The sequence below is a fragment of the Chrysochloris asiatica genome, unplaced genomic scaffold (genome assembly GCF_000296735.1).
Source record: "Chrysochloris asiatica unplaced genomic scaffold, ChrAsi1.0 scaffold00013, whole genome shotgun sequence".
Classification (NCBI taxonomy): domain Eukaryota; kingdom Metazoa; phylum Chordata; class Mammalia; order Afrosoricida; family Chrysochloridae; genus Chrysochloris; species Chrysochloris asiatica.
In genome coordinates this window covers 22585403-22598803 of record NW_006408531.1, presented here as the reverse complement: position 1 = coordinate 22598803, position 13401 = coordinate 22585403, and positions in this window count along the sequence as shown.

The window sequence follows — 13401 nt, the reverse complement described above, 5'->3', positions numbered from 1 at the left end:
AACCCAGCTTCTTGGATTATTTGCTCAGCATACAGGTTGACTAAGAATAGTGAACAAATACAACCTTGTTGCACATCTTTTTAAATTTTAAACCACTCAGTGTTCCCATGTTCTGTTCCAACAACTGCTTCTTGTTCCACGTACAGATTCTTCATAAGCACAATTAAGTGTTCCGAAATAGTCATACTTGGCAATGTTGTCCCTAGCTTGTCATGATCCACACAATCAAAGCATTTGCATAGTCAATAAAGCATAGGTAAACATCTTTCTGATATTCTCTGCTTTCAGCCAGGATCCATCGGACATCAGCAATGATATCCCTCATTCCATGGCCTCTTCTGAATCCTGATTGAACCTCTGGAAGTTCTCTGTCAATGAATGAGTGTAGCCATTTCTGTATTACCTTTAGTAAAACTTTACTCACATGGAATATCAAAGAGATTGCCTGATGATTTCCACATTCTGTTAGGTCACCTCTCTTTGGAATGGGTACAAATATGGATCTTTTCCGATCTGTCGGCCAGGTAGTTGTCTTCCAAATTTCTTGGCAGAGATGAGTGAGTGCCTCCTATGCTGCCTCATTTTCTTGAAAGACTTCAATTTTTATTCATCAGTTTCTGGTGGCTTGTGTTTTGCCAATTCCTTCAATGCACTTTGGACTTCCTCCCTAAGTATCAATTGTCTCTGGATTATATGCTACCTCTTGAAACGGTTGAACATTATTAACCATTTTCTTTTGGTACAGTGACCCTGTATATTCCTTCCATCTTCTCTTGACGCTTTCTGCATCATTCAATAATTTGCCCATAGAATCTTTGAATAATGAAAGTTGAGGCTTGAGTTTTTTCTTCAGTTCCCCCAGCTTGAGAAATGCTGAGTGTGTTCTTCCTTTTGGTTTTCTGATTCCAAATCTTTGCATATTTTATTGTAATATTTGGCTTTACCTTTTCAAGTTGATCTTTGAAATTTTCTGTTCAGCTCTTGGACCTCCTCAATTCTTCTATTTGCTTTCACATCTCTATACTGGAAAGCAAGTTTCAGTGTCTCTTCAGACATCCATTTTGACCTTTTCCTTCTTTCTTGTCTTCTCAATGACTTTATGCTTTCTTCACGTATGATGTTCTTGATGTCATCCCACAACTCTTCTGGTCTTCAGTCTTTAGTGTTTAATGTATCAAATCTGTTCTTCAGATGATCTCAAAATTCAGGTGGGATATATTCAAGGTCATATTTTGGCTCTCATGGACTTGTTTTCATTTTCTTCAGCTTCAATTTGAATTTACATATGAGTAATTGATGGTCTGTTCCACAGTCTGCCCCTGCCTTGTTTTCACAGATGATATGGAGCTTTTCCATCTTCTCTTTCCGCAGATGTAGTCAATTTGATTTCTATGTATCCCATCTGGTGAGGTCCATGTGTATAGTCATCACTTATGCTGTCTAAAGAAGGTATTTGAAAAGAACAAATCATTGGTTTTGCTGAATTCTATCATGTGTTCTCCAGCATCATTCCTGTCACCAAGGCCATATTTCCAACTACTGATCCTTCTTCTTAGCTCCCAACCTTTGCATACCAATCACCAGTAATGTTCAATACATTTTGTTTGCATGTTTGATCGATTTCAGATTGAAGAAGTTGGTAGAATTCTTCTATTTTGTCTTTACTGCCTTTAGTAGTTGGTTCATAAATTTGAAAAATAGTGGTATTAACTGGGCTTCCCTGTAGGTGCATGGATATTATCCTATCACAGACAGAGTTGTACCTCATGATTGATATGGATATGTTCTTTTTGACAATGAATGCAACACCATTCCTCTTCAATTTGTCATTCCTGGCATAGTAAACCACATGGTTGTCAGATTCAAAATGGCCAATACCAGTCCATTTCAACTCACTAATGCCTCAGATATCGATGTTTATTTGTTCCATTTCATTTTTGACAACTTTCAATTTTCCCAGATTCATACTTCATACATTCTATGTTCTGAATTTTAATGGATGTTTGCAGCTGTTTCTCTTCATTTTGAGTTGTGCACCATCAGCAAATGAAGGTCCCACGGGCTTTTCTCCCACTGGCTTTACTCCATTTGCGTCATCACAGTCAACTTTACTTTGAGGAGGCAGCTCTTTCCAAGTCACATTTTGAGTGCCTTCCAACCAGAGGGGTTGGCACTATATCTGACAGTGTTCATTGCTATTCATAAGGTTTTTCAGTGACTAAATATTCAGAAGTAGTTCCTCACTGTTTCTTCCTAGTCTGTCTTGGTCTGGAAGTTCATCTAAAACCTGTCCTCCATGGGTGACCCTGCTGTAATTTAAAATACTCGTGGCATAGCTTTCAGAATCACAGCAACTCATAAGACACCACAGTATGACAAACTGACAGACGAGTGGTAGAGGCTGGCGTAGGAACTATTATTAATGGTATCCCCAATTTACAAATAAGGAAGCTGAGGCACTGAATATACACCAGCATTCTTTCAGTTATATCTTACTTTAGTCTTCCTATTTTTCTATAAAGTTCTTAATTTTTGGATGTGTGATTACAGGTTTGTGTTTTGTTTTTGTCAGGACATTCAGATAGCAAGTGCTTTCAAGTCCTTGATTTGATTCCAAATCATGCTCTCTTTCAACTATAACAGGTACTTACTTGCCAATTAGACAATCCTGGGTAGACAATAGTAGTGAAATTTGATACAAAATATCATTAGAGCAGCCAGTACTGGTCTTCTATAGGGTCACTATGAGTCTGAATTGACTTGATGACTGTGAGTTTGGCTTGATTTGAGAAACTGACCTTATTTATAGGTATGGAAGCTGTGGTGATGAAATGGTTAAAAGTTCAGCTGCTAATGGAAGGTTGGGAGTTCAAGCCCACTAGTGGCGTCTCAGAAGGAAAATGTGGCAGTTTGGTTCCCTAAAGATTGCAGCCTTGGATGCTCTATGGGGCAGTTCTACTCTGTTATATAGGGTCCCTATGAGTTGAAATTGACTTGGTGGCATTGGGTTTGGTTTTGGTTTACAGGTACAGTAGTCCGTTTCTTGCCTATCTAGACAATTTGCATTGTGATAACTGCCTTAGAGATTAAAACACCATGATTAGAAATAAATTCCTAACAGTTACAGCATTTTTAATCATCAGTGATTTATCCATTCAGGAGAGATGAATTTATGCTCTCACAATTTATACAAATCTGATTAATGGCAGAAAAGAAAAAAATGTATCAAATTACACAGTCCTGAATTAATTAATCAGATGAATGATCCCTCTTAATTATAAGAAGATACTCACTGACACAGGTCTGTCTTTCAGAGAAGGTTTGTCTCTTATCAGGGCTAAAGAATATTTTTTAAAAACTAATAGTTATTTATCTTGGTTAAATAGAATGAGCCATGCAAAGTACCAGTACTTGAAAAAATGTAAAATATGAGATAGCTTCAAAAACTTCCTAGAAAAATTCCATATATTTTACTTCCATTATTTTTGGAACTTTCTAATGCCCCTCATACTATATTATTATAATTAAATTCTTCCTTTCTAATTATTTTTCATAAATTTATGGGGAAAAATCAAAGTCAGGGTCTGACGGTATAGCAGACTATCAGTTGCTCATATGCAAGTTCAAGTCTGTGGTGTAGTGAATTATCTAATGTCTCTTTTAGTCTTAGTCTGTTACTACCACCAAACAATATTTCTTGCCTGCTGGAACTGGGTAAGAGAAGGTGGGAGAAAATACTGATAGAATGACATCATTCAGTTATGGATGTTAACAGAATTAATTGTCATTGTCAAAACTTAAAACTCTAGCATGGGTATAAGATGAACCATCTCAAAGGCAGAAGAGGGAATGTCAGTACCATTAAAGGAAAGCCTGGAATGGAGGGTGCCATTTGGACCCAAAGACTCCTGTGTACTGAACCTCATCCACAGTGACAGAAAGCTGTGTCACTGGAGGAGTGGCAGAGGAATACCAGTAACAGAACCAAGAACTAGAGCATAAGACAGAGCAGTGGACTTCTTAGCCCATGGAGCAAGTAAAATGGAGTGACTTTGGACAGGAAATTTGTAAAATTGGGTGTCTACAGGAACTTCAGTAAGGGAGCTAGAGTTGAGACCCTTTAAGTTGAGGTTATGGCGGAGTGTTGTGTCCTAGGGCATTCATCAAAAGTCCTAAAAGAACTTTGCGACATTGGTGGGACAGAAAAAAGCCTAAGCATTTCTGACCCTGAATTATAGCCTGTGAACTTCCCTAACGAAGCCCATAGTTTGTGAGAATGGTTTCTGAGTTCTGTGTGACTATTGCAGTGAATTATCAAACCCAACTGAGGAGTAGGAAAGGTTGTGGGAGGAATGGTTTGGTGCTGCACATTATTTTTACAAGGTTGAAGCTGAAAAAGATTAAAACAAGTCCATTAGAGCCAAAATATGATCTTGAGTACACCCCACCGAAATTTAGAGATCATTTTAAGAACAGATTTGATGCATTAGACGGTAACCAAAGAGAGGAGTTATGGAATGACATAAAAATATCATGCATAAAGAAAGTAATAGGCCATTTAAAAGACACATTTGACAGTGATTGGCATAGAGCTGACATTTTTTTAATGTTTATTAAATGTGTGAATTCATGAAAGAGAAATAAAGATGGAATCATCTACCTAAATGTTGTTAATTACTGTCAAGTGGGTTCTGACCCATGACGACCCTGTTTAGGGTTTCTTAGGAGCAGCTGGTGAGTTTGAACCTCCAATGTTGCAGTTCAAACCAGCTTTGCAGCCCAGTGCATTAGGCCACAGCACCACACAGGACTAAGAAATGAAGGATCATCTTGGCATTGACCTAATCTTGAAAACTCCCTTTGGTTTTCTCTTCCTAGACTCCTCTAACTTTAACCCCCAACTTGACCATTTGCTCCTTATATGTGTGGCTGTAATGGTCAGCTGCTTTCCTTATAAAGACCTGCAAGTGTAGTGGTTAAGTGCTCAGCTGCTAACCAAAAGGTTGACAGTTCAAACCCACCAGCTACTCCACAAAAGAAAGCTGAAATAATCTGCTTTTGTCAAGATTCATAGCCTTAGACACCCTATGGAACAGTTCTAATCCATTGTTGTTGTTGTTAAGTGTTGTTGAGTTGGTTCTGACCCATAGCAACCCTGTATAGGGTTTCCAAGGAGCAGCTAGTGAGCTTGAACCACCGATCTTGCAGTTCAAACAACTTTGCAGTCTGATGCATTAGCCCACAGCACCACACCAGGAGTCCATTACAGGGTCACTAGGAGTCAGAATCCACTCCTTGGCACTGGGTTTGGTTTTCCATGTAGCATCTAGAGAGTTACTATTGTTAAAGCAATTAATTGAATTTACATGCCGCTATAGGTGAATTTTCTCCATGGAATTAATCTTCCCAACAGTTAAAGATTTAGGGAAACTTCAAACCAATCAAGATGGCATGCGCTGACAAAAAACTGACCTTCCTGTTTCCATTTCTATTTCTAATGTATAAAGTCTACTTCCATTCAACAAACATTTTTTTTTAAGACTGTGCGCCAGACATTGTGCTAGGTCGATAGCCCAGATTTGTTCTTGCGTTGTACATGCAAATTCTTGGTATAAATTAGTTTCCTGCATGTCAGTAAACAGTATGAGAAACTAAACTTTAAAATGCTCTTTACCAAATATACAGTTACCTTGGAGCAGCCTCAAGGTGTAAGATTCAACAACCCCTAGAGATTAACAGTCAAGCCACAGATGTAGTGCCACAGGCTTTTCTAACCCCTAGTTGTCCATGGTTACCAACCATGACACCCATCTTTGCTACATATTACAAAGACTGTGTACTAGACAGGATATGTGTAGCCAAAAAGAATCCGGAAACGCAATCCTGGTCTTCAAGGATTTTCACAATGATATTGTGAGGAAATTTTTAATTAGTCACACATCAGCTCTGCTGGAGACCAGTGAGCCAAATGAGGTGACAAAGGTAAAGTATCCACAGAGCTGGGGTTTGTAAAGAGAAAATGCACAACTGCAATCAAGGAAAAGTTGGAATCAGACAAGTAAGGGATTATCTGATGTTTAAATCCTTTTCTTCCTCCATGGAGTTAAACTGGCAAGCAAGCTAATGATTCTATAACTTACAAAGTGTCAAGGTGCCTTGCAGAACCTTATGTTTAGATTTTCCCAAATATCTATACTGTTGTTGTTGTTGTTGTTAAGTGTCATCAAGTCGATTCTGACCCATAGCAACCCTGCGTAGGGTTTCCAAGGAGCAGCTGGTGAGCTTGAACCGCCAACCTTGCAGTTCAAACAGCTTTGTAGTCTGACACATTAACCCACAGCACCACACCAGGACTCCTACTGCTTTATACATTGTGAATTTTTGCACTTAAGTGAGGATTTCTGTAACCTGTTACCATGGAGTAGATTCAAACTCATGTCGTCCTCACGTGTGTCAAAGCAGAGCTGCACTTAGTCACGTTTCCAATGGCTACAATCTATGGAAGTAAATCATCAAGCCTCCATAGATACCAAAACATATGTGTGCTGGGGCTTATGCTGTATAAACTTAATGCAATCTAGAGCATAAAGAAATTAATCCTATAGGATAAGCACTGGACTGCTAACTTCAAGGTCAGCAGTTCAAACCTACCAGCTACTCCTTGGAAATCCTATATACAGAGTTGCTATGAATTAGAACAGACTTGGCAACACTTAACAACAGCAATCTTTCAAAAGGAAAATATTTACACTATTACGTTTGTAATATCAATATGTAATGTCCCACTTTTAATCATCTTACATGGAAAAGTCTTTATTAACTTATTCTCCTATTGATGAAGGAGAATATAATTGGGGAAGAAAATGAAAAAGTGAGCAGAGAAAGAAAAATGCATCAACTGCTAAAGATTTTTCATATAGTAGTCACGCTCTGGTAATTGTAAAGTCACATGCTGGCAGTTAGAGTTGTATAGCAGACAAATCTCATTAGTTTGGAACTCAGCAAGTAGGAGAAATAAAACCAATTTTCAGACTGGTTTGAATAATCCAGTATGTCATTTTATCTTCACTATAACAAAGCACCTAATAAGGCTTTCTTCAGTCTGGAACCCTTTGAATAAGACAAATTGATACTGAGAGGAATTAAATTATTTTGTTGTTTACGCTTCCCTTTTATTGGCAAACCAAGATCATTTTCTCTCTTTTTCTAGTCATGACACCTGATGCCATACTTGTAGCAACAGACAGCTCTAAATATCGCAGTCAAGGCATACAAAACATTTTCTTGTCAGATGTGAAATATTTTTGGTTTTGAAGAAGGCATTTTTTAAAAACTATATATTGTGAATTGAGTGAAGGCAAACAGACAAGATCATCAGCTTTACTTTCAATTAATTATACATTTTGTTTAATCTAAATGATTAAAATCCCCTCCCTGCAACAACAGTTATCCTGCTACTTCTACTCTGTGGCTTCCCTTTTACATTTTATTTTTCACAAATCAACTAAACAAAAATATTTGATGTCCACATACAAAACAAAAGATATATATTCATTTAAACATCCAAAGGGCACACTTTGCAAACCAACTTCCGGCCTGCAGCACACAACCTTACTCAATCCATGGTCCTAGAGTCTGCAGCTGCTCTGTCTCTCCATACCATCACCTCTGCCACTGTCTGTGCTGCCACTGCCTTTCCAGGTAGGAGCTCCTGCTCCACTCATGCTCTTCTTTCCTGATGGTGCTGGGATCCTCTGTTCCTGAAATCAAAGATGAACTACTCCCCTCTTTTGGGTACACATCTTGTATAATTATAGTTGTGACTATTGCAATTAATCTTGCTAATAATTGCTCACAATTGAATCATAAAATCCTATCACTATCATCCCCCATCCCCTTTCACCAGATCTGGAAAAGAAGAAACTATTCAGTGGGGATTTCTGATTACTCCCTTCATTCTGAAACTAAGCACACTTATGAAAGTTTGGACGCCAGCCACTTCATGCCTTTGTAACCTCCCATTGTTGATAGTCAATGTCTAAATTGCCCATCAGTATCAGCTCAATGCACTGAGAAACAAGCTTGATCCTTGATATGAAGAATCTTCCATTTCAGTTGGAATTTTAAGCAACTGCATCCATAAGCAAAGGTCCAGTTAATCAAACTGTAGGAATTTATTCTTACTCACAGTATCAAGCATCTTTATCTTCATCTGGTCGAGTTCTGGTCATCTAGCCATCCAGACTAGGTCAAATGGGTACTAGCTGCAAGTTTTGGAGTTCTCACACACCTCCGTACAGTTCAGACCAGTTGGCCAATTCACTCTCAGCTCTAGCCCTCAGTGACTGGGTCAATATCCATGGGCTCTGGAGTTCTCACATCTCCCTAAACTTCAGACAAGCCAAGTCCTTCCTCTTCGTTCTCTTATCTCAAGGTCAACAGGTGTCAATAGAACATGGCCAAACTGAACCCATGTCTTCATTGGTGCAATTCCCTCACTTCCACTCACAAGTAGACTAGGGTGGTCCACCTGCAAGCATATTATACTGTTCAGGGTTTCCCTTTGAGTTTCAGTCTTAGAAGGAAGTTTTCCCTAAAGGTCAGACTTTTCTTACCTTGATGCCTCCAACACAAACAGCTTGCTTGATATTCTAACAGCCAAAAAAGTCTGTGTTTTTTACTGCTGATCTTTCTTTCAATAAGAATCTTCCGTTATCCCAGTCATTCTGGGTTGGTCTGCGAGTCTTTTCAAGTGGGAATGTCCCATCTCAGAAGGCTCTGGGTGGAGCTCAGGACTCTACCTAAGGGCACATACTCCACAAAGGCTTCACAAGAAGCCTATTTCCCTGTGAAGATTCTAATTCCCCTTTTATCTAATCCAACCAGATATAGGCTGAAGACAGGCTTACAAACTCTCTGTAATTATAATTCCCAATATTAATTGCTATCACACTTAAATGTCTATTTTACAATAGTAGGCAGGGAAAACCAATATCTACCAGACTATGTCTCAATCCCTGAACACTGTTGTTTCAAGGTTGTCTATAAATTGCTATTTACCTCAATCTCATTTAGCCCATGCATACCTCCCTAACTCTCCCCCTGTCTTCATTGTTCATCTGCCACTGTCCTTCCAAAGAAGGCATTTTTGAATCATTAAGTATATGCAGCTAATTTGAGTAGACTTCAAAAAGTTCATAGAAAAATGCCATTATCTTTTCATTCCATTTTTTTCATAGACTTTTGAAACCTTCTTGTATGGTTTTTTACCTCAAAAGAAACATTACTTTTTCTAAAGCAAATAAGTATGGGACTATAATAAATACTTCCAGGAGGTAAGACAAAAAGGGAAAAAACAAAAATGGGATGGGCGTTGGGGGAAGAAAGGAAGAAAATAATGTCATATAGGATTTAAGATAATACAAGATGTAAAACATTTTATTTCCTCTTGAATTCTAATATATCAGCCTTTTTAATTTACTTGGGTGAGATATGCCTGACACAAGTCATGGTATTTTCAATAACTTCACTAGTCCACAATAACTATGTTAAAGCTGGACAGTGAATTAGGAAGACTGTAGAAGAATTGATGCATTTGAGTTATGGTGTTAGAAAATAGTGAAAGTACCATGAACTGCCAGATGAACAAACAAATGTATTTTAGAAGAAGTACAACCAGAATCCTCCTTAGAAGCCAAGCTGGCCAGAGTTTGTCTTTCATACATAGTATCAAGAGGGACCAGTCCCTGTAGAAGGACATCATGCTTGGTAAAGTGAGGGTCAGTGAAAAAGAGGACCTGCAATGAGATGGATTGACATACTTGCAGCAGCAATGGGCTCAAGTGTAGCAGCAATTGTGAGGAGGGCACAGGACTGGGTGGTGTTTCGCTCTTTTGTGTATAGGTTCACCATAGGTCAGAACTGACTTGATGGCACCTAACAACAACAACAACAACTTACTTTACTCATGAAAATGGTTGTCATAAATTGCAACTGAAAGACAAATCATAAGGTACTTAAGTAGTGTGTGATGATTTAGTAGGTCTTTCACCCACCTACTCCTGGGGAAGCCTTTTCTGAAGGCAGGAAACATAATCTGTCAGCAGACAGAGGTAGTTATGCACTGTGGAGTCAGTACTAACTCATAGTGTCCCTGTATGGGATTTCTGAGGCTGTAAATCTTTATGGGAGCAGAAAGCCTCATCTTCTTCCTGTGGAGTAGCTGGTGGATTCTAACTGCAGACCTTGTGGTTAACAGCCCAATGTATAACCCACAATGCTATCGGTGATACAGGGCTTGAGACATAGTCTGGTAGATATTGGTTTTCCCTGCCAACTATTGTAAAATAGACATTTAAATGTGATAGCAATTAATATTGGGAATTATAATTACAGAGAGCTTGAAAACCTGTCTTCAGCCTATATCTGGTTGGATTAGATAAAAGGGGAATTAGAATCTTCACAGGGAAATAGGCTTCTTGTGAAGCCTTTGTGGAGTATGTGCCCTTAGGTAGAGTCCTGAGCTCCACCCAGAGCCTTCTGAGATGGGACATTCCCACTTGAAAAGACTCGCAGACCAACCCAGAATGACTGGGATAACGGAAGATTCTTATTGAAAGAAAGATCAGCAGTAAAAAACACAGACTTTTTTGGCTGTTAGAATATCAAGCAAGCTGTTTGTGTTGGAGAGAGATTTAACTGCTATTGCTGATTCTATTCCAAATGAGCTCACTGACTTTTAACTTGTCTTGATCCTGTTTTCACATTCATAATTGCAATTTGTGACAGATTTCAACCAGCCTCACAGACTCCAGTCTTTGTCTGCTCATAGTTATCCTCCAGTGAATAGCCACAGCGATCTTTCTAAGGCACAAACCTATTCATGCTGCTTCCATGATTAAAATGTCTGCCTTCTCAAATACATAAGATAAAATCCAGTTTCTAAACAGTCCCAAGCACCGAACCCCTTGTTTGAATTGTCTCTGCCAAAAATGTGCTGAAATCCTAATTTTATACCTGTAAATATGACCCTTTTTGGAAAGAAGGGTGTTCTTTTGTCATGTAAACGAGGCCATACTTTAGTAGGGTGGGTCCCAAACCCAATTATTTCTAAGTTATAAAAAAAGCAGAATTGTTGTTAAGTGCTGTCGAGTCGATTCCAACCAATACAGACCCTGTATAGGGTTTCCAAGGAGCAGCTGGTGAGCTTGAACCACCGACCTTACAGTGCAAATGACTTTGCATTCTGTCACATTAACCCATGGCGCCACACCAGGACACCATAAAAATAAAGCAGAATAGACAAGAGGTAAGGAAAAACAGATGATGGAAACAGATGCACCTATAAGACCAAGAACGTTAAGGATTAAGAAGCTTTGGTGGCACTGTAGGAAAAGCACTGGACTATCAACCACAAGGTTGGTTGTTCAAACCCACCAGAGGCTCTGAGGAAGAAAGATGAGTCTTTCTGCTCCCATGAAGAATTAAAGCCTCAGGGTTGCTATGAGTTGGAATTTACTTAACTGCACTTAACAACACGCAGTCCCTGGGTTATGAACAAAATATTTCTGTGTCTTGAAATGAAATGTGTAGGTGAATTGAAACAGGTGCATACGGTTCTTATTTAGTCTTCCTTCAGTGCAGGAAATGGCACAAAGTCTTTTCAATCATTTAAAAGCAGCAGGTACAGCCAGTGAGGGTGAGAGTGACGAAGAATCTGCTGTCAGCAGGGGTAGATTCAGTGGTTTCAAAGTGAGAGGACATTAAAGGGAAAGTAGGAGTTGTCCATAGGTTGGACATTCCTAATCCTGGTACTGCCAGTACTAGAAGCTGAAAAAGTAAGAACAAACAGCTCCCGAAAGCCATGCACTTAATTTAGACTTCTAATTTCTTAAACTATCAGAAAATATTTTTTTAAGCTACCCATTTATGTTGTCCTGGTGTGGCGTTGTGGGCTAATGCATCAGACTGCCAAGTTGTTTGAACTGCAAGGTTAGTGATTCAAGCTCACCAGCTGCTCCTTGGAAACCCTATACAGGGTCACTGTGGTTGGGAATTGACAAGCTGGTACTTAACAACAGCAACAATTTACGTTGTTGCAGCAGCACTAATCAGTACAGACACCCATCTTACCATCTTCATCTCCTACCTCTCCCTTGCCCCAAACTACATTAATGTTCTTTTCAGAAACCTTCGTCTTAAAGTTGCATTCTTTTCTTTAAGGGCTGAGATCATGGCCCTCCAATATTCCTTCCGGCTTGTCTTTTAATCCTAGGTTTAACTTAACATTGCTGCACTAAATCCTTAAACTGTACATTCCTGGAGTACAGAAGAAAAGTTAGAAAGAGCAGTAATTATTATTATTTTTTTTTTACACATGAAATTTAAGTTTTATTTAAAAAGTCAGACTTTATATACATTATTCTTTTTAAAATGAAAACTCATGTCTTAACATTAAGCAATGAGTCAATATTACAAAACTGTTTACAGCAATAATTAAAGTAGAGATAACATTTTACCAGTGTAAAATGTCACAGAATTCAATGGGGAGTTAATAGATGTTACTGATTTTGCAATCGTCCATCAACCATCATAGGTTCTATTCCCTGTTAAAGTCCCCAGAAGCCAAGCAAATCATTGCGGTGCCTGGCCCTTAAACGTGCCATGTGCCTTTGCTCTCAGGCCAAGAATCACTGCGCAAATAGGAATTGTCACCTTTTTTTTGCCCTGCCTACCATGCAAATCAAACGTCCCGGGATATTAGTCTTGCTCATATGATCCAAGAGTAAATAGACAAAGGTTCACAAAACAGACTAAATGCTCCAGAGAAAGGAAGATTGCTCAAGGGAAATAAGACCCAATATATCCAGATTACACTCGCAGCCAAGGTCACTCACGGTACAAGTAGACCTGTGTTATCTTTCAGTAACCCAGAAATTGATTGGAACTTAATCCAACAGCATTTTAGGAGGTTGTGGAACAACACACACCTGTCTGCAGATATTCATCAGCTACATGCTCAAATTTATGACACAAGTAATTCTCAAAGTGAACACTGAGTGGCCACTAACCCGCTACCCCTGCTAGAGAGCAAGATCCCCCAAGAACTTGACCAAACCCCAGCATAATGATCCTGCCTGGCCACTCCAGAGCGGGTGGTGGGCCGGCAACGTCCGGCGCACGGGGTCCCCAGCCGATCCCCCCCTCCCTGCCTTCCTCGGACAGCGGCTGTCTATGCTGGACGTGTGGCCAGAGACGGGTAAGGATCACGTGGAACCCCAGCAACCCAAGACAGAGCCATTACCATGCTGCAATGAGCTTCAATGACTGGTAAGACTGAGGAATTCGCACTGACCGCCCAAGACAGGCAGCGTCCCTTAAACAAACAATAAACAAGGAGGA